The sequence below is a fragment of the Eretmochelys imbricata genome, chromosome 21 (genome assembly GCF_965152235.1).
Source record: "Eretmochelys imbricata isolate rEreImb1 chromosome 21, rEreImb1.hap1, whole genome shotgun sequence".
Lineage (NCBI taxonomy): Eukaryota > Metazoa > Chordata > Testudines > Cheloniidae > Eretmochelys > Eretmochelys imbricata.
In genome coordinates, this window is record NC_135592.1 from 3,400,771 (window position 1) to 3,424,576 (window position 23,806).

General features: G+C 42.5%; 1 protein-coding gene across 6 annotated transcripts in view; it reads right to left on the reverse strand.

The window, feature by feature from the left end:
- The window catches only part of RAP1A (RAP1A, member of RAS oncogene family), a 68,097-nt gene extending 45,528 nt beyond the window's left edge, over positions 1 to 22,569 (reverse strand). For 3 of the 6 annotated variants that reach the window (XM_077839159.1, XM_077839155.1, XM_077839158.1), the window contains exons 1-3: positions 22,450 to 22,569; positions 20,007 to 20,049; positions 18,946 to 19,021 (exon numbers count right to left, since the gene is read on the reverse strand). The gene's annotated coding sequence lies outside the window, so the exon portion shown is untranslated. The remainder of the gene's footprint in view (positions 1 to 18,945; positions 19,022 to 20,006; positions 20,050 to 22,449) is intronic. The other 3 variants (XM_077839161.1, XM_077839160.1, XM_077839157.1) reach the window with 2 other exon arrangements.
- Positions 22,570 to 23,806: the final 1,237 nt, after the last annotated feature.

Below are 23,806 nucleotides of genomic sequence, written 5' to 3' on the forward strand. Positions count from 1 at the left end.
AAAAAGAATCTACACTAAGACAACGTATATGGTTCTCTTGCTTCAAGAATTTGCTCATAGCTGAGTTACATATACTTGAAAATAGGGAGCTAGAATCAAAGTGCTGACACAGACTCAACTACAGGCTTGTAGACAGAGATGCTATAATTAAACAATGTGGATTGCCTTTTTCCTGAAGAACTGCAAACCTTACAAAAATTAGACCTACAACCCTACTTTTAAAAAGTGTGGGGGAGGGAAGAAGGGGAAAGGCAGACACCAAAAGACAACCAGCAAAAACATCAACTCCTACAGAGAACAACAACATAGCCACCAAAATGTTTTGCTGCTACACGTATTTGCACTGCAAACCAAGATTATTATTCAGTATTTCAGTCCTCTGCTGTTCACTTGAAAGGCTCATGTTGTGGCACTACTGAGATACAGATCAGCTGAAGGGAGGAAAGGAAGTAGAAGGCGAGCAAGCATCAACATTTACCAAATTGGCAGGGAAAAAAATAGATGCTACCCCCTTTTTGTACTCTGGCTTCCACATCCCTTGCAACACCCTCTTATTGTTGGTAGGCTACGTCTGTGTTGAAATCAAAATATTTAATTTTTCAAATGGAAATACGTTGCTAGTGTTTTAGAGTCTGGGGATAGAGACATTTAAATGAATGCCTGTAGATTAAACTGCCACCAGTTCCTTCAAGCTGTCTGTACTACAGAAACAAATGTCACTTTCTCCATTTTCCGCCAAGAGATGGGCAGACACTTGGAACATTACAGCCACGTGTTCTCGTTATTTTTACCTTGGAGTTAAAAGTGATTTACTGCAACTATTACTATAAACAAGCCTGTTTAATTTTGAACATACGAACCGCATATCACATGCCAAGTTCAAAGTTACTATAAACCAAGTCATGAAAAATTTCTTATGATTTCCTCCAAAAATTAATCTCTCACACAAATACTCAAGCCCCAATCTAAAACCCACCATTTTTGGAATGGGAAGTTTTGTCTTGATCAACACTGTACTAAAACGGAAAGCCCACTCTTCTTAAAGAGCTACGTACAGGAGGAAAGATGGTCTGTGTTAACACCACAGGACTGGAAACAGGAGACCTGAGTTCTACACTCAGCTTTGCCAAAGACCTGAGCTTCCCAAATTGAAATCTATGGACTATTACCGGTCCATTGAGAGATAGCAGGACATATAAGCTGGCTTCTCATTTTCAGCTGGTAAACTGTATTAAGAGAAGCTAAAAGTCTATTAAATACTTTCCTAATATGAATTCTTCATGTCAGCAATTGTGCAGTTGCCACAGAATGTTATACAGTCGAGAATGGGAAGGGACGTGGACTGTGTAACCATAAATAGAAGGGAAGGTATCCATCAGACTCACACTACAGAGACACGGTTCATATGAAAAAAAAAAATTACTGAGTCCAGGGCAGAGATCTCAGCAACACCTCTGGCAAGTCACTTAATCACTACAATCAATTTCTCATCACTTAAACATGCGTATTACATCCTCCACCCTTTGAGAGGTTTTAATGAATTTATTTTTGTGAGGCAAAGACCACCACAAAAAATCAGTATAAATAAATGGACAAAGTGGACTTTTAGTGCTATTCTCAAATTGAAATTAAAACATGATTTGACCGATGTCTGTTCATCTCACAGTCTATCTGCATTATTGTAACAGTCCCCATCTCTGTAGCAGTTGACACTTAAATAAAATTATCTTGTACAGTTACAGCAGTGGTAAGAATCAATTGCGCAAATACTCAAAAGTAACACAGAAGAAGAAGTATCACTATTGCTTCAATTATTTTCAACAATGTCATAGCCAATATGGAATAAAGTATAATGCAGAAACTATATAATTACCTATCATATACATATTAGAATTGTTAAACCAGTCACTATGCAACACAGCAGACTACTTACTCTGTACTGCAGATATAATCTTTTCAGTTAATAGGGTATTTTTTCCCTTTTAAATTCAATCCAGGTAATGGCCTACATTATTTCTTTTAAGAACAAGAAAACCATTTAGTTCCAGGAACTCCAAAGAGACCGAATTAGGATTTTTGTACATCTGTAAGTTAAACATCAGGCAAGTGTTTTTTTGGACATTCATACATAAATTTGTTCCTGGTGAGTGCAGACACTTTGTATGCCAACACTTTCAACTAGAAGTGAATCTTCATAGGTGAGTAATAATGCCCTAAAAATAAGACATGAATATGTTAAACAAAATAATTTAACTACATTATTGAATTGCTTCTTGGCACTGAAATAGTCCAGGGTCTAATTCTATTACTAAGTGTTTAATTCAATTTGAAGTGCACATGGAAAATGCATTATTTGATTTAAAAAAGGAACTTTCAGCCAAGATTGATTTGGTTATGGTAACATTCTAGTTACACTGCTTACTCAAAATGTATGGTAACCACAACAAATCAGTTTAAATAACTCTTAAATAGGTCAATTAATCTCTGTTTCCAGATACCACAATAAGTTCAGTGGACACATTTACCCGCTTGGCAAAGCTAATGACTAGCCAAGAAAACGATCAGCTATTTGAAGATTGCTTTTGTTCTTCATGTGCGTCATTAGCTATGTAGTTTTACAATAAAAAAACAGCAATGCTCAGAGTTCAGTATGTTAGGGACAGCTCAGGCTACATGCTAGTGCTAATGCTTCTGTACAGTCTCCACTGAGTTCAGCTGGCACAATAGTCACCTTCAAGTCCTCTTCCATGAAAGATTCACACAAAAAGGACATATCCTTTCCTACAATTCAGCTGAGTATGTGCCCTCTATGAACTACTCTCACCAAGAATCCTAGTTCCTACAATAAACCTTGAAGGATCTCACGTTATGAGAGTTGTGACTTTTATAACTTAGGACCCAATTCTGCAAAGCACCTGAGCAGTCCCGGTCAGCTTCAGTGTGACTACTCACATGATTAAAGTTAAACACCTGGTCAAAAGTTTTGCTGATCTGAGACCTTAGTTCTGTACTGCAGTTCATTCAAGATAAATCTGAGAGAAACATTTAAAAGAAGCGATTCATTTAGTCTTTGAAAATACACCTGCCTCAGCCTTTTTCAAACAAAACTTTTAGTCCGTAAGCATCAAAATATGCACTTCTAAGAGATGGACTGCCCACCTCCTTGCCGTGCATTTTGAAATGCTTGCTACCAGCACTTCAGCTAGGGAACAAATACGCTGTGCATCTACAGCCTGAAGTGCTCAAACGGCTAGGGTTATTTTGGGTCCTGTTGGTCTGCATTTCCAGAAAGTTGCTAGGGACATGTGTCAAATAGACAAAGACAGAGGAGAGAAAGCCAGAGGCAAAGCTCAGAGACCAACACATACTGCATCCTCAAATTAGACCAAATCACTATGTCACTGGCTGTAACTGGCAGGCTCCCCTCAAAATGGACTGCAGTACCACTGCAGATTTAATACTAATGAGTGCGACCCTGGGAACAGAAGGACAGCAGCCTACCTAAGATGTGCTTCCACAGGAAGTGCTGTGTATCTCTACTGTGGAAACACAGCGTCACAGTGAATTACACCGTTCAAATGTAGCAAACCACACAAGAATAAAAGGTCCTCCTAAGAAGGCATTAACACACAGGTGCACTTGGGCATTTCTCGGCTGTTGACCTCAAGCTACTAAAAGTTTTCAGCACAGGATTTTTTACAATATGGAAAAGTTCTTGAGGAAGACAACTCAGATCTTTCCTTTCTCCCTCCACCACCATCAAAACAAGTAAATGTTACAGGATACAAACACTAGACAAATTGATTTTGTGAGTGGTCATCTTTAATTTGTTGTCTGCTGACTTGTACTGTATGTCATTCATTTCAAATCATATATAATTTTCATATTTCTTCATAAGGTTGTTGTGTAACTATTTTGAGATATTTAGTAAAAGATTCAACAGGGAGCAGAGCTGAGGTTGCTTTGTTGAAATGTGTTATTCTTACCAAGTAATTTGTTATATAGACAGGGTAAGATTGATGATGTTTTTAACTGTTCACTTCCTTGTTTATGTACGTAGGTTTTTTACATGACATGATAAGATAGTAGATGGTCACTCAGCAACCTTAACTGGTTTTAAAAACAATGATGTTAGTTCTAAAACAACAACAGTCACAGATAAACCCACTGGCTTACTCTCTTCCAAAAATGGCATTCATCTTAAGAGGAGAATTTTGGCAAAACACAACTTTACGCTGTTATTTCTTTAATCCCATATAATGTATCGATACAATATTTTTTGCCAGTGAGATACCGGAGGATACAAGTTCTTAAGTTTAAAGGATTTTTTTTTTAATTCAAATTATAATACAACACGATGTTTTAAAAGCTGAGTTTTCATTCTGCAATTATTCCTCAAAGGAGCATTTTAGATTCACACTACATCTTAAATATGAATATCTCCCAAGGTTAAATCAGTGTTTTTTGCAGCAATTAAGAAAAGCTCACTTTAAAGAAATGCATGTATGGTTAATATGAAATAGTATCCCATCAACTGTACTTAATGACTATTTAACGCCATCAAGGAGTTTTAATGAGATCAAACAAAATTAAAGTGAAAGAAGTTTGTCTAGGGCAGTATTCTACCATGGTTAAAAATCTCACCTTGTCTAAACTGGTTGCCATTTCGCTCCTTCTGTCTCTCTTGCTTAAATCTCTCATCTTCCCCCTACTGTGCACTTTGTCTTTATCCTCTTCCCCCACCCCTGATGTTTTCAAGCTGTCCCTAGAAGCAATCTGCCAAGCCACAGGGAGGACACTTTGGAAACTAACACTGACATGACTATGCATTTTAAAATTTCTTTTCTTCTTCTTGCATTCAGGCTACCACAGCTTTCAAGAAAAACTTAGGCTACCTCACAAGAGCTGTATGTTTAAATGTAAGTCTCAGTGGTAAAGAGTAAAGTCATGGACTTTTGATGAAAACAAAACGTATTTTTAGATAGCAAATCTTGCTAATTTGCTCATCCACCTGTTGTGTGTGATTACTGGTTTTTGTGTACAAGTTCTCAGCTACGATGTCTATACATACAGAGCTACAGCTGCGCCACTGCAGTGCATCTGGTGAAGATGCTCTATGCCAACGGGTCTCCCGTCAACATAAAAAAACCCCCTCCGCAAGCGGCAGAAGCTCTGTCGGCAGGAGAAGCTCTCCCGCTAACATAGCGCTGTGCATATGAGTGCTTGTGTCAGTGTAACTTAGGTCGCTCAGGCGATGGAATATTCACAGCCCTGCGTGACGTAAGTTTTGCTGACAGGCTGTAGTGTAGACCACAGGTTCTCAACCGTTTTCTGAGGCCCACCCCCACCCTCCAACATGCTATAAAAACTCCACGGCACACCTGTGCTACAATAACTGGTTTTCTGCATATAAAAGCCAGGGCCGGCATTAGAGGGTAGCACGCAGGGCAATTGCCTGGGGCCCCATGCCACAGGGGCTCCCGCAAAGCTAAGTGCTCAGGCTTCTGCTTCAGCCAGAGGTGCAAGAGCTCAGGGACCAGGGCTTCAGCCCCACACGGTGGGGCTTCAGCTTTCTGCCCTGGGTCCCAGCGAGTTTAATACTGGCCCTGCTTGGTGAACCACCTGAAACCTGCTCTCGCCTGCACAGGGGGTCCCGGACCCCTGGCTGAGAACCACTGGTGTAGACACAGCCTAAGTGAGTTCTCATCTCGGTAAACCCCCCATTACATTACTAAATATACCATAGTACATTTACTAATTTTTTTATTAGAACTGGGTGAAGGAAGGAAATTCCAATACGCAGAGAAATATTTTTTATTACAAAATTTGGTTTCATTCCAAATCAGAATGAAATGCTTAGTCTAACTAAAGTCACGTTTGGGTCACATTTTAATGGCTGTGATATACAAGAAGTCAAACAGATGCTTTATGGTTCCTTCTGACCTTAAGCTCAAACTCTATACAATTCTCTGCAAAAGGAAAAGGAGTCCTGGCTCCAGGACAGTCCACCTGGTGAGCTGCCCCAAAGCCACAGACCTTGGGAGCCTGGGCTGTTAAGAGCTATGAGGCAGCACATCCAAGACTTCCAGGTTCCTATCAGCTCACCAGGCAGGCTACCAAGGAGCTGTGAGCCTGGAAGCCTGGGCTGCCACGAACAGGGTGGGCAAGCTGGCGGGGACCCTGCCTGGATTCTGTCGGAACTTCGTCAAAAAAACAGTCTCCACAAAATGGTTCAATTTTGATGAATGGGCAAATTCAAATAAAAAAAATTTCATTAGAATTTTTTCCAACAGGCTGTTTGTTATTAATCCAAAAACAGATTCTATCCCAAGCGGATGACAACTGTATTCTCATTCAATTTTGGTGTAACGTTGACACTTAAGTATTCTGGACCTCTGATCCCCATCTGTAAAATATTAGCAGTTCTCTACCTCATCAGGATGTTGTGAGGATAAATACATTAATGAATGTGAGGCACATAGATATTATGGTAATGGGGGCTGTAAGTACCCCTGGCAGAGTGAAGAAAAAGAAAGAGGAGAGAAGACAAGCCAAGACAGAAGGCAAGGAGGGAAGCACCCTTTGTGCACCACAGAGCTGCCATGTATTCCACATTAAACATTTAAAATGTGTTTTACATAAGAGGGAGGGGAAAACATTCAGCCCTTAACTCTAGGTCAGTGTCTGCTAGATTATAAACTAAATTCCTGAAAATACTAAGATTCCTTGAATAGCTGAAGCTGTATAAATCAAATGTATATACACAACCCGATTATGCTATGCAGCCTGCTCTGAAGGTCATGTTTGCATATGTAAGTCTAGGGATTCTCACTACCTTAAAAAGCGCTTCCAAGTTTACTGTATAAGTAACACACAAGCAACAAAACTGTCCCTACCCTCTATGCACATGGGCTATTAAATGTCTGTTCTAACGATTATTGTTGAATGAAAAACATCCGCTTTATGGTAATTAACTAACAATTTTATGTGTATCATTTTATATTTCAGTGCCTTGGGTGATGAGCACCCATTTCAGAAAAAGAAACCCCTAATAAAAACAAAATGCAGTGCTAAAATAAATCTATTCCTAATCAAAGATGCACCTCTTAAAGTTCTTTCACTAAATAGCAAGAGTAACACTGAGACTTCACAGGAGTCTTGCAGTATATTAATTACTCCACAGAAAAATAGTTTTAATAACTTCATTTTATTGCAAGTGAGAGCATCTAGTATGCCTGCTAAATCCTTTATTATTCATCTCTCTCATTTAGTATTATTCCCCAGAGCCTGAGAAGAAAACTACACACACTTCATTCCAGCACTAAAAGACACTGAAAACCCATACACAAAACATCAAAATACCAATATCTACATTGAGCATAAAAAGCTCGGTTTTCCCCTGGAACTCTCAACAAGCAGCGCAAAGTTTGTCTTAATTACCTGTTTGGTACAGCGTTCTGAAATCTTTCAAGTCTGCTTTTAAACTACCTATTTTGCTCATAGCACAAAGAACTATGGAAGCTTTAGGTAAAACTCAAATATGTCCTCTTCATAAAGGGCTTTGGTAATTTGAAGACTACCCATCACCCTGTATCTGTGAATCAGTTCGAGGGGATAGCCGGGCACAGTGTGAGCAGACGGTACCTAACTCCCTCACATAGCTCGACTGCACCTCCATCCATTCTTGTGAGCCAACAACCACGATATTCCAGTCTTGGGCCTTTCTCTAGCAGACACTGCCAACTGTGTGGTAGAATTGTGAGAGATGCAGGAATGAAGGCTAGGAGGAGACCAAGTTTATTTTTGCTTGTAACCTAAACTTCACACAGCTCTCCATATGGTAGCATGAATTTGAAAGTTTAATTCAAGTATACATTCTGTACAGGGCATGTGGCCATGCTTTCACAGGGGCCTGGCTTTATTTGGCACACGCAGTTTAGGCTGGACTCAGTCACATGTGAAACGGTCATAAACCTAAGTGAAGTAAATGTCTCTAAATTGCCTACCTCCCCACAAATGATACCGGCAACACCCTCAAGCAAAATATTTGCCACTGTAAAGCACCAGGATTACTTTAACCCCTAAATTAACTAAGATCTTCTTTTATATAAGTAAAGTGCAGGTGGTTCCACACTTGATGACACTATGACAACATTTATACAGCACTTTTGCAAACATCTGATTAAAAGAGGATATATAGATGGGGAAACGAAGGAATTGAGAAGTTGACTGTCTCAAGATCACACAGAGAGTCAGTGGGAGTGGGGACCACCACCAAAGACTGTTCTGCCCTTTAACACATGCTACCTGTCTGCACTACCACGGTTCTATTTTTAAGGTTGGTCTCTTGCTTCCTTGGGCCAAACCCTGCTATCTTTACCCAGGAAAGACTCCCAATGACTTCAAAGAGAATTTTGCCTGAGTAAGGACTAGAATATTAGCTTTTGGTTTAGAAGGACTGACAGCATTGCCGGGAAAAAAGACTAGGTCACAGGGAGACAAAGGGTGCTAAATCACACTGTACTTACCTCTCTGGCCAGTCTTGGAACCATATTGCCAGCCTAGAGTTGGCTGGAAAACTCTTGAATTTTTTTTTTTTTTGGTGACAAAACTGAAATTCTCTCTGATGCTAATTTTAACTGAAGGAATATTCAGGTTTTTGACATCTCTGTGATCGATTCTGAGGAGAATCACATTCAGTCTTTCTTGGGCAGCAGAAGGTCCTACAACACAGGCCTTAAATGTTCTAAAAAAGGGGTACCATTACTTTCATGCTGTGAGTTTTAGACCTCTTGCCAGATTCTCTTAAAGATTTAAATCTTTCCAAAGCTGACAGGCTTAAGTGGACAAAACAACCTTGGCAGTCCATCCCTAAAACTTCTTAGGGAAATTAATTTTGCACCCATCTTCAAAAAGGAAAAAATCTTCCCATAGTTTAACACAGTTTTGTAGAGTCAGTTTTAGCTTCTAAAAAGATCAAGACTCATTTCAACAGAAACAGCTGTTCAAAAAAAAAAATCTTATGGACAATCTGGTTTCAAAAGATGACACTGAGTTTAACTTAGAGGAAAAAGAGAAGGCATCAATAATCATACACATCTAATCAATAGACCAGGTAAGCAGCAATGGCAGTATTCCAGAAATACTCCCCTGCTCAACAACTCTCCTAGATGGAATTAAAAACCATCTCCAATAATGGCAGTTGCAGAAGTAATTTCAAGAGAGGTTAAATATGACTGAGGCAGACAAAAGCCAAAAAAGAAAAAAAAGTCTCTTGAAATGATAAACCACAAGCAACTAGAAAAGGAAATTTCACCAGTTTTAGTGCTGGAGATTCTTGCTGCAGTCAAAAAAAAAAGCTCACAGCTTAAAATGCTTGAAAAGAAAGCTAAATTGCACTACATATAACCTTACAAAGAGAACTGTTTTGCCTTTAAACTATCACATTCACTTTAACTTCATATATATTCATATATATATATATATATATATATATATATAAAAAGGGTATTACCTTGGATGTCAGTTGTTTGTAAGGAAAGGGTTTTTCTGACTAGCCTCTCCCTAAAACTGCAAATGTATTCACATTAGAGAAGAGAATGCTATAAAAGGGGGCACAAGAAGTGCCAATTTGAACCCCTACTGAAGTCAATTCAATAAATCTAGCTCAACTCCTCCTCTTCCCACACGGGCCTTTCCAATTTTGTGAGCAGTCCACCGTAAGCTCTATTTTCAAGTAATTTGTCAAAAAAAGGTACATGATACCATCCAGGTCAACTGTATGAAACAGCAGAGTTCATCATAGCCTGATTTCCTGAAGTGTTGAGAGCCCACAACTGGGTGACGGGAATGAGAGCTGTGGGTGCTCAGAATCTTTGCAAAATCAGGCTCTATAGCTATGAGAACACATGCAATATTGCAGTTTCAATGACAAATGTGCATGTTCTAATACTGAAAACATTCAACATGGGTGATATCTTTGGATCCGACAAATACTTTAACAAAAACAAACATTCCAACAAGCCTCTAATCTGTGGTTTCAGCCACTCAAAAATTAAATGCAACTGGTCTGTTCTCCTGTAGTGCTCTCACAAGCAGCGAAGTTATGCAATGTGGCTGATTGACAAACACAGTAACTGCTACTAGGTGTAACAAATTTCCAGAATGTAGTCTCCTCCAACAGCATTTGACAAAACCGTAACAGTTACCTACCTTTCACTCACTCGTTCCAGTCCCTCAACACATATATTAAACACTGAAGCTGCATACACATTCAACAGTCCCACTTAAAATGATGCAATTAAATTTATCTGCTTCAGTCATTATATCCATCACTGTGATCTTTTCAGCAACTCCACGATAACAGAGCTGAAACTCCTGTAAGGCAATATAAGCTCTGCTTATTGAGAAAAAATAATAAGCAGGCCCAAAAATCACATGTATGCCAAGTGCTCACATATGAGGATAAGCACAACACCTAGACACACTATCAGGGTAATCCAATTCACTTCCCAACAAAGGACTGAGTAGCACAAGAACTAGTCTCAAAATCTTCTTTTCTCTTTTAGTAGTGCCTCTTAAGTGACAGTAAGACAATAAGCTATCATTGCTCAGAGCAACATCACATAGCACCTGTTCACAGAAATGTTTCACTATAGTCTAGGAAAACGCATAATAAAGGCCTAATAATAATAGTAGTTGGTTTATTTGCGCTGCCTTAAATCCAAGGACCTCAGAGCATTTCACACACATTGAGTTAAGCCTTGAAACACACTTGAGAGGCAGAAATACACCGAGGTCACAGTTCACCTAATATAAAGCACCACTGAAGGCCTCACTTAATTAGGCTAAGCAGCTTTCTCATCCAGTTGCAAAAATGATTTAGCAAAGCTTCATTTTAACATTAAAAATCTTTTACATTACATGTATCCGAATAATAATTAAAGACGTCTGTCATTAACTCTCTCTCTCGTTAATGGAGTAATTCTTTGCAGAGCAGGTTTTATTTAAGTGTCAGGGATTCAAAATGTCATTTAAAAAAAAAAAAAACGCACAAAAACCAGATTAGGCTCTCATTTATATCAGTGCCAATCTGGAGTCACTCCACTGACTTCAGGTAAGAACTGAACTTGACCTCAGTTGAAAACTGATTTCAGTGGAGGCGCTCTGAATTTACACAGTAAAACAAAACAGAATTTGGCTTTAGATTTTAAAAAGTACCTAAAAGTAGTCAATCAAATTCATTTTTAGAAAGCAAAGGTCAAAGTCAATTACTGTATGTGCACATGATCTTGCCCTCATCATATACCGGGGTGGCCAACCTGTGGCTCCGGAGTCACATGCGGCTCTTCAGAAGTTAATATGCGGCTCCTTGTAAAGGCACCGACTCTGGGGCTGGAGCCAAAGGTGCCAAATTTCCAGTGTGCCGGGGGGTGCTCAGTGCTCAACCCCTGGCTCTGCCACAGGCCCTGCCCCCACTCCACCCCTTCCCGCCTCCTCCCCTGAGCCGGCCGTGCCCTCACGCCTCCCCCCCAGAGCCTCCTGCACACCACGAAACAGCTGATCGGGAGCTGCAGAGAGGGAGGGGGAGGTGCTGATCGGTGGAAGGCTCTGGGAGCTTGCGGGGGCTAATGGGGGGCTACTCATGTGTTACTGTGGCTCTTTGGAAATGTACATTGGTAAATTCTGGCTCCTTCTTAGGCTCAGGTTGGCCACCCCTGTCCTATACAAAGTCAATATTTTAAATCTGACCATGGCACCCACTTAATACAGTGATGTGTACAGTAAAAAAAACCTAGAAAGATGAAATAATCCAGGTATAGTAGATAGAACATTAACTCAAAGGATAGGGCTGACCCAATAAATGGGCAGACTACTCTGTGGTGTTATTGGGACTTGAAAGGCACAAGTTTCTCTGCAAGTTGTGTACCTCGTTTAGTTACAAATCCCAAAGTTACTGTAATAGAAGCTGGCAAGGAATGTATATCCCATCCCCCACCCCCAATGTTTTCAGTCTGTTCACTCTGTGCATTTGACAGCATTGTGTATGTAGAATATTATTTTTCACTGTTTCCACAGTACATTCTGCTTCTCCCTAGCGGCAAAGACCATTAGAGCTAAACCAAAATAAAAGGATTACTGACCAAAAATAAGCCATCCCTCCACTTCTGCCCTTAACTCACCCACACAATTTCAAAATGAGACTTAAAGGTAAACAAACTTTCTGTCAAAACCAGTGCAAGTTACTAATGTAATAGTCAAGGGCTCCTCCCTGAAAATCCTACCCCGCCCCCAGCCTCTTTATGTTAAACACATTAGCTAGAGTATGTCAGAGAGCCTTAAGTACCATGGTATCATGTGGGGAAAGGCAGTCTCTCAGAAATCAAGGTCTGACCCATTTAAAGATGTGATAGATTTAAACTATCATTTTATACTGCATCTGGAAATGAACAGGAATAAGTATCTAAAACACAGGTATTAGGTGCTTCAGCAAGAAACATCAGTTACCAGCAGGTGGTCAGCTATACCCTAAAACAGATGAAGTTTCACCACCACCTCCTCCCTCCCCTCCCCTCCCAAAAATGAGTTTAGAGAATGGGCAGTAATTAACGAGATTATCAGAGTCACAGGGAAGCTGGGACAGTCCTCGAATAATGGGCCTGTTATCTCTCCATAAGGTTTTATCAACCACCAGAGACATGGACCCAACTGAAAAGTGGCAGCTTGGGGTCCCCGTGCCCCACTGCTACAGTAATACCAATTGAAAGCCTAGCAGTGAAGACCTTGCTCTCCACAGAAGCTAAAAGCTCAGTCTGTTCTAATTGATCTTATCAATGTACAACAAAGGTTCCTCATGGTAAGCAATGTTCTGCTGCTAAAGACTGCAGTCAGCAACCATTCGTCAAACTATACACCATTCGATATAAGACCACAGATCAGAACTTTCTGGATGCAATGGTGGAAGCAAAGTCACAGTTTTTCATCCTAAACAGTCACAGCAGGAGATGAACAGAAATGTTACAAGGTGGTTTCATAAGCCTGTGATATGGGACCAATAAAATAAATCACCTGTCCTGATGGGAGAGGAGCAACCCAACCTCAGTACCTAGGAGGTAGTGGTTAGTCTATGAGAAAGGTCTGGCCCTCTGCCCCTTCCATTTCCATAAAAGAACACTCCTCAGTTAGATGGAGCAACTGTGAAAGTCCTATGGCTGTCATGGCAGCCATAACAAGATACTAAATAGTTTTACACTGTTTGAATAAACTGAAAATGTAAGATGTATGGCCTAAATTTTCAAACTAACTAATGATTTTTGGGTGCCCAACTTTAAACGCCTTGAATGAACCTAGTTTTAAGAGAGTGGGTGCTAAGCATTTACTGTAAAACTCAGGCCACTGGAAGATGTCTCAATTTGGGCACCCAAAATTACTAGTCACTTTTGAAAATATTGGTCTACGCATCAGAGTCTTTGTTTAATTGGAATGAGGAGAGCTAGAGAAGAAAGCAATTTGTCAAGCATCCACAACTGCCTGGAGATTTTTAATAAGATGCTTTTAAGAGTCTACCTTGACCATCCATGTATGAACTCCTTTAATAACTTGTCAAATATGCTCGATTTCCAATAGTGTACGGTAAACTGGTCTTAATGTCATTAGCTATCTGCTTTATCTACCAAATCAGGTTTAGTATGAAAGAATTTTTAGCACATGCCAGTCAATGTACACAGAAACCAAGTTGCCAGCTATACAAATAACAAATCTCATTTGACCTTTGAAGATTCTCTGTTGCGGCCTGCTTAGACACTTATTAAGAAAAGCACGATCAAATCAATTCAGAACATATTCATCTGGGGCCTTACAGCTTAGATTAATGCCATTTAATCTTGTAGTTTTTTTCAAACGCTGGAGATTCTCTATGGAACAGAATTGAGACAATGTGATTTATATACTATAACCCGGTTTTATTCTGAAAGCCTTATATTACAACAACCAATACTATTTCGACTAGTAAACATGACATTTAACATAGTACCTGTGGAAGCAGCATATTACATGTCCCTTTATAAGCTTCACAACTTTTTTTTTAGAAACCTAAATTGATCAGACACAACCTATTATATGTTGCTGGAGGAAAGGAGAGTTAGAAAATAACCTTTATAGAATAGATAAGTTAAGATCAAACTATAGAAAGTAATCTCCTTTGTATAATTCATAAAGAATGAACTAAGAAAATCTAATTAGGAAGGACAGAATTGGACATGTTCACAGTCATCTTCGCAGTTTTTACCAAGCATAGTGGTTTTCCACAGCATGGCTGAAGTGGGGCATTGGGCCTATATTATTAAGTTAACATAAAGAGAACTACATCAAGAATAAATTTGGTTTGTCTCAAGTCTTGGAGTCTGAGTCCAGAGATATTGTAGAAACGGTAGCTCCCTGCCAAAGTGTCTCCATCCACAGACATCTAGGATTTTCCATGGGAACCCATGTTAGTATTCCAAGGAGGGGTGGAAGAGAAACAAATAAAGGCCCAGAATGAAGGAGTAGGGGGATCTTTAGGACCAGAACTGGGCACAAAGCCAAGTTCAGATCTGAAAACCTCTACTTAAATTATAAGGGAGGGGTCACCAGAAGAACAAACTTCAACTGAATATTTTATGTTTTCTCTAATTAAAATAATTTGATGCTCAAAGCTTGTAACATTAAACAACATCCAAATGAGTAACCACTTCTGCAGTAACTTGCTTATACGCCCAAGGATACTTTTATTTTTCATCCAAAATTAACCCTGAAACTGTCAGTGTGGAAGAAATGATCTAGCCATTCTAACATCCATTATTTCAACTTAAAATTGATAAGATGATACGCTGACAAATCTCATAGATATGCAATAGGGTTACTTCTTTTAGTTTGTCCCCTAAACTAAAAAATTCTAAATTTAGTCAAAAGTAAAAATTCACCAAGAAAAGAAAATAAAGGAGCTTAACTCTATGACTAATGACAACTTCTGTTCTTGTACAAGTGTGAAGAAGGGGAACAAGTTTATTTCTAATTGTATTGATTTAAGAAATCAACCAATTTTGAAAACACTTTACACACAAAATTAAGTCCCTTCTATTGGGCTGATCTAGTCAAAATCATAGGGATTTATCATTAATATGTATCATATGTACAAGATTGAAAAATTCATCTTGCACGGTGTTTTATGCTCTATTTGAAATACAGTGAACTTCATTATATTTGCAGTCAGCAGCAGAAAGCATATTACATTTTCAGTCATATCCAATATCAGCAAAAAGCTAATAATGCTATAATCCCCTTTCCATGGTACGTCTTTACGTAAAGAGGCACTTCTTTCTTTGTCCGCACTGCACTCACTGTAAGAGGAAATAGTACAAACTCATTTGAAGTGTGGGCTTTTAGGACATTAATTGGCACTCTAGAGCCAACATGGTAGTTTAGCAAATTAATGAAATATTCTCAAAGTTTGGTTGCCACTCACATGGGCTATGGCAATAAATAAATAAACAAACCCTAACCTCTCTATGTATGGCATCTGAACATAGAAAGATTGGATCAAATAAGGTAGCCAAGTAAGATTAATTTTTCTTTCCAGCTTGTGACACCCTTACTTATGGGATTTGGTTGGTTGGGGGGGCATGTGCCCAAAGGCCTGGTCTACACTATAGAGTTAGTAAGGCAGCTTATGTCGACTTAACTCAGTAAGCATCTATGCTAAGATGTCACTCCCACCGATGTAACTTGCTGACTTACACCGACTTAACTCCACCTCTGCGAGAGGTGTAGCGCTTAGGTGGATATAGTTAGGGCAACACAGTGTCAGTGTAGACACTGCATTGCTTACATTGCCTGTTGCTGCCGTTCAGAAGCTGTCCCACAATGCCCCACACTGACAGTTAAATCGGAGCAAGTGCTCCTACTGAGGATATGCACTACTTATACAAGGAGTGTGGTGTGGACATGCAAAAGCAATTTAATTACTACAGTGGCTATAAGTCGACTTAACTTTGTAGTGTCGATTTGCCCAAGGAGTCATGTTTCTAGGACCAGAAGCTTTCACAAGTTATATACACAGTTGGCTAATTAAACCAAAAGTGGACTAAGGCACAAGGTTCACTGAGCACTCTTCTAAAGAGAAGGTTTCATGACAGTTGTGCTTTTTTTCTTATCCTTCTGCTAAATAATGATAAACATTTCAATTAAGCTAAACCATATGAACATAAACGTCATGAGTTTATTCTGCAGTTGTCCAAATGCATTCTTAATAATACCTATCTTACTGCCACATCAGAAAAACACTAAAAACTTAACCGTTGCTCATCAAGTACACTTGCAACTGCTGTATAAACTGTTATGTGAACATAGGCTACTAGACAAGTTGTCTTCAACAGAATGAAAAGAAAAAACTTTAATCAGAGTGAAAAAAAAATCAATACCTATCTCACAGCTTAGTATAAAGATATACTCTTGGGGGAATTCTGTACCACTGCACATGAGAGGAATTTATGTCCCCTGCAGATTTCTTTGCTTCCCGACAGAAAAATGACTTTCTGACGGGGAAGCAAAGGGAAGCCACAAAGGTGGTCATGCAACCCTCCCCAGCAATATGTTTCAGGGGCCCAGGGCAGCTGGAAGAAAAGTACATCACCATGCGGCAGGAGGTGGGACTGGGGAAGGCTCAGCTGGTAGTCGCAACTGGGCTGGGAGAACAGGACTTCCTCTTCCCCTGCACAGCATCCGGGGTCAGGTCAGACCCACCCCCAGATTTCTTCTCCACCTGAAGGAAGCTCTGCAAACTTCCCCCCCACCCCCACGCTTCCTTCACCCATTGCTCCTCAGCTGCAGGGGGAGGGACCCCTGTACAGGAGCTGCTCTCCCACATCCACCCAACCCCTGTGCATCCAGACCTCCTCACACCCAGACGCTCCTGCTGAGCCTCACCCCTCCTGCACTCAGAACCTCCCCCCAAAATGAGCCCCACTCCCCCTGCACCACCCCAACAAGCCACCCGCACCTGGATCCCCACCATGCCCCAACCAGCTGCATCTGGACCCTCTCCCCCCCCCCCCCCCCGGCCACTGAGTCCCCCAGACCCATACTCCCCTGCCAAGGTCTCCTCCCCCCCACACCCAGACCGCCCCTCCCCCACTGAGCCTCAACCACCTTCACCTGGACCCTCCTGCAGAGTCCCATTACCATTGCACCCAGAACCCCCTAACAAGCCCCTGTGCATCCACTGAGCCACCCACACCCAGATTGTCCCACAAAGAACCCTCTCAACCTACACCTGGATCCCCCCACACTAAGCCCCTCCACACTTGAATCCTTGCGCTGTGTCATGGTTGGGTGCAGCCTCACTGCTGAGTCCATGTCTCAGGGGAGCTGTACAGTGATCTCCCACCTCTGTGCAGCCAGTGGCCTGTGCTCCCCAATGCCATGCTGTAGCCTCCACATTTATTTGACAAATAAAATGTGCAGAATTTTACAATATTGTGCATAGAATTTTTATTTTTTTTTGGCACAGATTGCCCTCAGGAGTAAGAGAGACTTCAAAGAACTGTACTCTAGTGAGAAAAAAGCAAAAACAAACTTCCCTTTACAAACAAAAGTAGGTCTACAATGGGAAAACAACTATCTATCCAGATACAACCCTGGGACTGGTTGAATCAGGTTACCTGCCTCCAAAGTCCACTTCTATTAGAATTAAGTACACAAAGTCATCAAAAGTGCTTAAGGAAAATTGAGGTTCATACCACCTCATATTAGAAAATACAAGGACATGCACAAATCCAGAAACTCTCTATAATAAATAATAATAATAAGCATCTAATACCACTCTATTTTTTCAGTCCCAATCCTGCAATCAGATCCACAAGTGGATCCTTGCACCCATGCAGAGGGCCAGTGAACCGTCTTCAATAGGGCTCCATACGGCACATAATGCCACCTACAGCAATCTGATTTCAGGACTGGGGAACAATTTTGAGTTCTAAGTGGGCACCTCTGCAAACAGTATCCCAAACATATGGAGTAAAGATTTAAACTTTAAATATGTTCAAAAGAGATTCACTTCCTGCATCACTAAAAATAGACACACATTCCTTTAAACCAAGACACTATGGTTTTTCTTTTAAAAAATAATTAAATTGGTGGTTGATAACTTGTCTGTGGTTTTATACAGCATTAAGCAATCTGGAAAAGAGAGACTATGTATAGATCCATTAAAGAATATATGTAATATTGCACTGAATGAATTTATTCTCCAGATAACACATCATGACCTCTATGTGGACATAGTATTACTTTCGTCCTGTACTATGATGTATCAGTACATTCTAAATTTTAGATTTTATTATGCATGAAGACTGTGTTTCAATGTACAGTTAAAACTCAGACATTATAGTATGCTCACATTACATTAATGCCATCTAACTAAATTTCAATTCTTTAATTATATCTGCAATGCCATCCTCGTATTAGGTGAAGATGCATCAAATATATCACAAAATAGTCTACATATATCAGTATATTTGAAGCCTTTGGTTTCAATTCTAAACTATCCTGACATATTGTGTAAACAGCAGTCTCCAAATGAAAACATTAACATGTCACTGGAACTACACTGTGCTACTAAATTATGCCCTGATCAGCATATATTCCTCTCTAAAATCTTACCAAAAGATACCTGACCTAAACACCACCAAACTGAAGCCAAGAAACATGATTAAATAGTGTGTGTTTGGTTTAATTTGAATCCTCAAACCCAATATAAACTTTGCTCTTCAAATACCAAGTGGGTCTACTAAATGCTAACAAAGTTTTTGCATTTTATGTAGCCCCTAGGTTAGTTCAGTTACAAGATTTAGCTATCCTAAATTTATAAACACCATGAGACATAGCTATGAAAATACAAGGATAACTCACTTCACTGCTGAGGATCTTAGTTTGATGCAACACCAATATTCCCCTTGTCCCCGTGTGTCCCGCTTTGATGAAAATACTGTGTATGAAAACAGATTATTTTTAGACTCAGTATGTGAAAGCACAGTACTTCCTGTCTCAGCTCCACCTTAAAAACTACACACTCTTTTTGAGTTCTACAGCTAGTATTTCATAACCCCTGCTATCAAATGCAATGGAGGGGATGTCGAAGGGACAAGGTGTTAGAAACTTGAAATGTCAATTCCCTAGTCCATAACTCAGCACAAGAAAAGTTTGGTTAAAATACACTGTCACTCTTAAGGCAATCATGTCATATTAAAACGATGGCATTTTTATCTGTCACAGCTATGAATAGACTCAAATATTTTTATTTATAACACTGATCTTTTCCATAGCAACAGGATGTGAACATGGCATTCCCAGTATAATGAAGTCACTATAGCAACATGATAATGATGTCAGAATAATCAGAAAGTATTTCATACTTAGGAGATGGTGCATCGTACTAGCTGTGTATAAATTAAAAAGTTACAGATACTGTAGAATCTAGCCTGTTCTGCTTTAAATTTATCTTTCACTTAAAACTCACAGAAACAACATTAAGGTATATAGTGTGTTTGATTATTAATATCTGTTTCTTACTGACTTCAGTCCTTATTGTCTCACAATTTCAGAAACGTCCATACTAAACATATTTCGCCTCTTGAGGAGTCTGCCATGGCCAATTGGATAAAGAATCAAGTGCTATTCCATTAACAAAGGAGGAGAATTTTTTCAAAATATTACACAGCAAAACAGGGCAGTTCACAATTCAACCCTGGTCTTCCTCAAATAACACAGTGAGTTAGATTACTTGATGCTGCTAAAGTTCAAACACATTTGGTGCCACATTTTAGACTGCGAACAATACACAAAGCCAAAATTACAAACTACTATTCTGGTTAAAAGCAATTTAATAAATACAAACACAAACAAAAAGTAGTGGTACCACATTTACAGATTATTGAAAATGAAAGAATTTTTAAAAATCTGGTTTTCATTACCTGTTGTGTTTGTTTACTGTTTGCAGTTCATTCCAATATATGACTAGAACAATGAAAATAGACAAGTCAGTTTCAATTTCTGTTTTTCAGACATTAACACAAGACTGCAATGCTCGGTTACAAACATTGCACAGAAAGATTCAAACTCAAAATTATCTGTAATTAAGTTTTTAAAAAAACATACTGGCAACATAACTATAGCTATTAGGTTTTGTCAAATTTCCTAAACAAAAATACCCACGAAATTTGGAGCTAAGCAGCGTGCCTTTCACCATGAATAATTTTTGCAGTTCGATGAAGGGGGAAAAATTAAATTTGATGGTGTCTGGAGGCATATAATAGTTTTTTCTACTGAATACTACTGGAAAGACTACCCTATTGGTAATTCTTGTGGTAGTCAGCTCCCTATTTTAAAAGTTTTAGAGTGATGTAGATAATGTAACACAACCCATGCCCAATAAATCATGTGATGTTTAAAAGTTTCAGTGCCGAGCAGAGGTACATACTATTCTATGTACATGCCAAAGTTAGCCAACAAAAAATTCTGAAAGATTCCTACAAGTCGGAATTTAGCTATCAATAATGAAAGCAGCCCTTGAAATATATACTTTGATGTCATATACTACCCAGACTTGGAGGGCTGTAACTTACAAAATTGAAACAACCCCGTTCACCCTCACATTTAAATAGAAGACTGGCAGAAGGCAAGGAGAGAAGATGATCCCCCCTAGAGTGACACCTTCAGAAAAGTGACAATGTAATAAAATGTTTGAAAATAGGAAGCACTATAAAGACATGATCATGCAAATGAAAGATGATGCTCTTTTCCCCTTTCACCTACTGCTCAAAATAGCAATCCAAAGCTAGCTTGTTGCTCGCAATGCCTTGATAATTCAGATAACATTTGTTTTGTTTTGTTTTTTGTTTTGATTTAGGACCACAGAAAACTTTGAACCCATGTTGGAGAACAGTTTACAAACTGTCTCAATGGCCCTTCCCAAACTTTCCTCTTCAAAGTCAGGGCAGGAGGAACAGGAAAATAAACTCTCAGAATCGAACATTCAGAAACCCAAATCCAAGTATCACCCACCTCAAATAGATCTTTCCCACACAGACCACCTAAGCCTTGTCTCACATGTTAGCCCCAAGTTATCTTCAAAGACAAGGTATGAGAACCACAACAGCCTTTTATGTCCCCTTGCAATGTCTTTGGGAGCAGTGAGATGGCCTGTTCCCCTTCAACTTGGGTTCCTTGCCTCCCTCTTTAGTCTGGGCTGTAAAACCCCTCTAGGACTGAGAAACACCGCAGACTCCATGGACCAGTAAGAGAACTGGGGGATTTTCTCAGGCCCAATTACACAATCTGGGGAGAGTTTCTGCTACTGCAACACTGAACGCACCAATACTGAAAAGGCAACAGGAAGCGGTGAAGAGTCCAGGAGCGAGGTGGGTATGCCAGATTGCCAGACAAATTCACTCCCTCCTCCCTCCGCACACCCCAAAATAGGGAAATGCAGCATCCTTGGCATCTGATTGTCCCCACATCTGGAGGTCTGAGAGACGCTGGGGAAGTCCTGGTTTCACTTCCTCTATTACCATGGCTAGCATGCACTAGGTGGGTCTAGGAGGTGCGGGAGAGTGGCTGATGGCAGCATCTCAAGGAATGCACTAAACTACCCTGCTAGCTCCCATGTGGGGCACGGGCACGGCCCACGACGGGTCAGGCCTTCCCGAATATGCCTGACGCCAGCCAAGCGCAGTGCCAACAAGGCAGATGGGCAGCCCAGGCCCAGTGCCCACCCCCACGCCTAGCCCCAGAAATCACAACGGAAGCATTTGTACGGGAAGGGAGAGAGAGACCCGCTGCCGGGCAGCGCTGCCAGCCCAGGGACGCCCTGGGGGCAGTGCCCCAGCCACCTCCCCCTTTCTTCCTCCAGTCAATGCCCGCCCCACACCCCGCTTCCTAGAGCCGAAGCCTGCCCCGGGCGCCCCCTTCCCCCTGGGGGTCAGCGGGCCCACTGCCTGCCTCCCTCCCGGGGCCCTTGGTTTTCCCCTGGGGGCAGGAATCCCGCTCCCTCGCTCCCCTCCTCCTGCAGGGCTGGGGGAGGACACAGGTCAGCGCCCCCCCAAGGAAAGGTCAGGGCCCTCTTTACCCCTCCCTCCCAGCGGCCCCGGGGAGCGACCCCCCCCGGGGGCAATGAACGCCAGGGCCCCTCCCATGCCCCCTTCCCCAGGGGTCCCACTGACTCGCCCCGCTTTACCCCGGGGGCCCCCCACCCGGCGCCTGGCTCCCTCCGGCTGGGGGCCGGTACCCCCGGGGGTCCCCGACCTCCCCCTGGCTGGGGGGGCCCGGCCCTTCCCCCGGGGACGGGCCCCCTCGGCCTCGCTGCGGGGGAGCGGGGAGCCCCGAGCGGGCCCGGCCCAGCGCCGCCGCCCGACTCACCCGCCGCCGGTGCCCGCCGGGCCGCCGCCGCCGCCGCCGCCTCCTTCCGCCGGCCGCTTGCGCTCGCTGCTCCGCTCGGGGCTCGGCTGCTGTGCGCGGCGGCGCCGCGTCCGCCCCGCCCTCCCCGGCCTCCGCCTCCGCCTTCGCCTCAGCCCGCCTCCCCCGGCCCGGCGCCCGGCAGCGGCCTGGGGAGGAGCCAGCGGGGCGGGCCCGAGACGGCCGGGAGAGCGGGGCGCTGGGAGCCGGGGTCCCTTGGAAGGATCTGGGGGGGGAGGTGGAGGGGTCCTGGGCTATGGGGGGCGGGGGAGCTAGAGGGGATGGGGGAGATGGAGGGGTCCTGGGCTATGGGGGGCGGGGGGAGCTAGAGGGGATGGGGGAGATGGAGGGGTCCTGGGCTATGGGGGGGAGCTGGAGGGGATGGGGGAGGTGGAGGGGTCCTGGGCCTTGGGGGGTGGGGGGATCTGGAGGAGATGGGGGAGATGGAGGGGTCCTGGGCTATGGGGGCGGGGGAGATGGAGGGGATGGGGGAGATGGAGGGGTCCTGGGCTATGGGGGCGGGGGAGATGGAGGGGATGGGGGCGGTGGAGGGGTCCTGGGCTGTGGGGGGTGGGGGGATCTGGAGGAGATGGGGGAGATGGAGGGGTCCTGGGCTGTGGGGGGCGGGGGAGATGGAGGGGATGGGGGAGATGGAGGGGTCCTGGGCTATGGGGGGGGATCTGGAGGGGATGGGGGAGGTGGAGGGGTCCTAGGCTATGGGGGGGCTGGAGGGGTCCTGGGCTGGGGGGGGTGGGATCTGGAGGGGATGGGGGCTGTTGGAGGGGGCGAGCTGGCGGGGTCCTCAGCTATGGGGAGGAGCTGGAGGGGATGGGGGCTGTTGGAGGGGTCCCGGGCTATGAGGGGAGTTGGAGGGGTCCCGGGCTATGAGGGGAGTTGGAGGGGTCCTGGGCTATGGGGGGGAGCTGGAGGGGATGGGTAGGTGCTCAGGCTGGAACTTTTCTATTGGAAATTCCTGTTAACAATTTATCTGGTTCCTACTGGTCTGAATCATTGACCAGAGTGAGGGCGGAGCGAACTGTGCTGCTGGTTTTTATTTTTCCTATCACCTGATGTCATGTTTTATTTATTTATGCAGGGCCCTTTGTGTACCTCATGCTTTACAGACAAACAAAATAAGTTTCCTGCTTTGAAGAGCTTATAGTCTGTCCCCAGTTCTGCTGTCACTTGTTCTGTGTGGGGGGACCTCTCCCCTCTACTCCTCCAAACCCTGCCCCATCCCCAGACTCCTCCAACCGCCTGTGGGTGGACCCCTTCACCACGGTGGGGCATTAAGGAGATCCACCCATCCTCCCACAACAGG